Genomic DNA, 4,253 nt, shown 5'->3' with positions numbered 1-4,253 from the left:
GACCTTCGAATTCATCAGAAGTAAGATCCGGAGCTTCTTGTTAAAGAGTCCCACATTGCCAATCTGTGAAAAGATAATAGAATATATAAGAGGAATGAGCTACTCCTCCCATTGCCAATTGGTTTTGAGATGGAACCCCATGATTCTCATCATGGTATCAGAGCATATCAAACAAAAAAAAATCTCTTTCGACCCAAAAAAAAAACCCGATCGAAGTAGAGCCACCAAAAACCTAAAAAAAAAACTGATGCAAGAGCCAAAAAGTAAAAAAAAAATGCCACTTGTGATTCGGGGATAGTGAGCAAAAAAAAAGAGCCACAAAAAATCCAAAAATACCGATCCAAAAAGTAGAGCAAAAGAGCCACTTGTGATCAGGGATAGTGAGCCAAAAAAAGAGCCGCTTATGATCGAGTTGTCCAAGATGGTGAGCATATAAAATAGCCACCATCTTGAGGGGGGTTGTTAGAGAGTCCCACATTGCTAATGTATGAAAAGATAATAGAATATATAAGAGGAATGGGCTACTCCTCCCATTGCCGATTGGTTTTGGGATGGAACCTCATTCATCTTATCCTCAAATTCTAACACTTCTACCAAGCTCTGAGTGGTATTCTCCAATTTACTAACCCCAAATCTCCAACCATTATTCTCAACAATGCTTCAATAAAACGATTAAAGGAAATCGAAATGCAAATTTTGAAGGAAATCGATTATCAATGATGCTTCAATAAAAAAGAAATCTATTCTTTGAAGCATCGTCGACGACTGGTCTTTACCCATTTCATGGGTGTGATGCTTCAAAAAGGAAATGCAGAGAGAAAGGGTGCAGATGAACAGGGATGGTCTTGACTTACATATGTGTGATGCCTTCGATTGTAAAGCTCGAGAGATGCCTTTGATTGTAAAGCTCGAGAATGAGAAGCTGAAGAACGATGGAGACTTGAACGGGTACGAAGAGAACACCCTTCCGATTCAGTTCTTAATTGTGTGGATTTGAATTTTGTACATGTTTGAACGTGACTGGAAAAAAATTGAAGATTTTGGGGTTCCAAGACGCCCATTCAAGTTTGTAAGCTATTGGCAATACAGTACTGTAAGCCCCACATTAAATAAAATAACATCCCAAAAATAATTTGATAGTCTTCAAGGCAACTGAAGTTATGTACTTTTTCTTTATATTTATTCTCACCATTCGACGGTATGTGCTATTATGAGAGCCATACTTATGCTTTGGAAACATTGGTTCTTTATATATTCTTTGTGCTTTACTTTTTTTTTCTTTATTTAAACGAAATTTATTTTTATTTTGATTCTTATCTATATATTTCTATTTTCTTTTTCGTCTATTCAGGTTCTTCATAATTATTGTGTTAGTCTTTGGGATCCATTGCCCATTAGTTCTCTCCGGATGTAACCGGTATTGACAACTCACTTAAATTTTTTTTGGCTCTAATTAAATGTCTCTACTATGTTCAAATTGTGATAGTCTTTTTTGTTTTTCTTTGGATGATGGTCTGCAACAACAATGCTCTTGGGACCATCAAGGAGTTCAGCTGCTAATGAGTCATTGCATCATTAGTTTTTTAAAGTATTTGTGTTTCCAACTCGTGCTACTATTTATTATTATAGGAAAATTTGAAAAAATATGCATAAAATACCTTAATATTTTATTCATAAACTAATACATATCAAAATTGAAAACCTATGAAGACTTTATCTAAAACCCAAAAATACCCCTCTCATAACTCAACCCTAACTCTCTCTTCCTCTATCTCTCTCTTAACCGAACCACACACGATCCAAAACCCCCTCACCACCGGCCACAATGCCGGCCCGCCCCTTCCCAAATCAAAATCGAGCACTTCTCACTGCCTATTGCCTACATCGCCGGCCCCATCAAAACCGAAATATCCAAGGTAAGATTCGGCCCTCTTTTTTTTGTCATTTTTTTTGTGTGATATATGATTTGGAGTATTGATAGGTATTGATTTTATAACGTATAATGCATGTGTTTATGTGTGCACCGTGAGTTTTGTTAGATTCAGGGTTCAATTTATGTTCAGATATACGATTTGGGGAAATCGCAGTTTGGGGAAGACGATGGCCCGATGGGGTCCGATGCATGTGCTGATAAAATTTTGTTTTTGGGTTCAACGGGTCTGATGGGGACCCCGATTAGGGTCCGATGCATGTGCTAGAAAAAAATTTGTTTTTGGGTCCGTTCGACGGGTCTGATGGGGATCCCGATTGGGGTCCGATGGGTATGAAGAAAGAGAGAAGAAGAGAGGGGATAGGGGATAATGTAAATGGGGGTATTTTAGGGATATTGTAAAATGTGTCATATCCCATAAATATTACATGTTATGTGTTTAGGGGAAAAATATTAAGTATTTGTAAGCATAAAAAGTTAAATTTCCCTTAATAGAATCATAATAACTTACATTTAGTTGCTTGATAGGTGACTTGGGTTCTTCGCTTACTACGTGATCCACTTGAGCTAAAGCTGAGTAACATGAGTAACATGAGGCTATATACATTGCTGTTGTGACATTGACATATTCATAATTTTATAATAAAAATGTAATACACTAATAACTCGTTAACTCTGTTATGCAGAATGCACTATTTTTTCTGATTGGGAAGATCGTGTGGGAATAGTCAGGTAATTATTGGGTTTCTTTTATTTCTGTTCTTAGATTTTTTGTTTGTTTGTACTATAATTATGATTTGAAATAATCTTATGTTGTTTCATAAACTAAGAATCTTATGTTTCACAAGGGAAAAAATAAAGTTTACATTAATATTATCAATATACATCAGTATTGTTTTTCTATTTATTCCATTTAATTATACATCAATATTGTGCTTATGTTCTAGATATCATTTCTCAAATTATCTGTTTGTCAAATAGAGTTTGAATTTGGATATTTGTAATATGTTTTTTTGTTAATTTATCTTTAAATTTGATTTAAGATTAAGGAGGATTGGAAGAAAAAAATGAAAATGGTAAAGTAAATTGAATTTCATGCAAAGTGAAGAGCTTCACTAAAGGATTAGAATTATTCAACTCCAATAAGTTTCTTTCCCAATTTTTATTTTTTTCAAAATTTCTTTCATTTCAATAGTTAAAATTTTAATTATCCCATTTAACTATTAATTAATAATTAATTAAAAATTAAAAAGTGATTGATGAATGTATATATGTTTTCTTATTTTTTTTAGTGTAAAGTTTTTTTTTGGGCAAGTTAGATGCTAAAATATTTTTTACTTTATGGTGATATTTATTTGCATTCATAACTGATTTTCTCACCTTGTTTATTCGATTTTTATTGCTCTTTTTAATGTTAGGAAATATGCATTTTTCAGCTGGATTTTTCTTTGTTTGGAAACTTCTTGTAAGAGAAGAAATTCTCTTATGGAAAATTAGTTTTTAAAGGAAACTTTGTTCTTTATCATTTTCCTTGTTAAGTTCGATTTTGTCTTGATTATATCAGATCATATTCGCTGTTTATAGCAGGTATCAAGACCCAATACAAGATTAGACTCGTTTATGGCAAGTTTCCTTTTTTGATATGATTTGCTACGTCAGAATCTGGTTTTGATGCTGTAGATCATGTGTATCTTAAGAAAGCTTTGTACAGCTTTAGATTTGACCTTGTGGCTGTCTCTAGGGTTCTATGTTCTATAAATAGAACCTAGAGAGCAGCCATTCGAATCAGCTATTCTAGTATTCATTTTTTGCATTTTTCTTATTTGTGAGAAGAGAGTTTTTGTTTTGTGAGAACTTAGTTGTTCATCTAGGTTTTAGTGTTTTTCATATCAGTTCCTACTCTGTCTTAGAGTTTGTTAGAACGAGTTCACTGAACAAGAGAGTGGTCTTCGGGAGAAGACTTGTTCAAGCCTTACTTCGGGAGGAAGTAAGCATGCACACTTCAAAGACGAAGGGAGTTCGCTGTTTGGAGGTGTAAAGCCCGCTTAGTTAATTTGGAAATTATCAGTTGTTTGTGATTAATTATGAAATTATTTATAGCTATTTAAATAATTTATTACTGTTATTTATGGAATTCAGAAATGCATGATTATGTCATCAGTAGTTTTTATATTTTGCATTTCCGGTGTCCGGTATTTTGGAACTCGGCGTTTGGCTCAGTAGAAATCACAACTTAGTATGTTAGTAATTTGGGGACGGGTTTTAGACATTGGGAATGTCGGGAATGGCCGGGAATTTAGAATGTCCCAAAAATACCCCTTTA

Source organism: Cannabis sativa, chromosome 4, assembly GCF_029168945.1.
Source record: "Cannabis sativa cultivar Pink pepper isolate KNU-18-1 chromosome 4, ASM2916894v1, whole genome shotgun sequence".
In the NCBI taxonomy this organism is placed as follows: domain Eukaryota; kingdom Viridiplantae; phylum Streptophyta; class Magnoliopsida; order Rosales; family Cannabaceae; genus Cannabis; species Cannabis sativa.
This window is presented reverse-complemented; position numbering follows the sequence as displayed.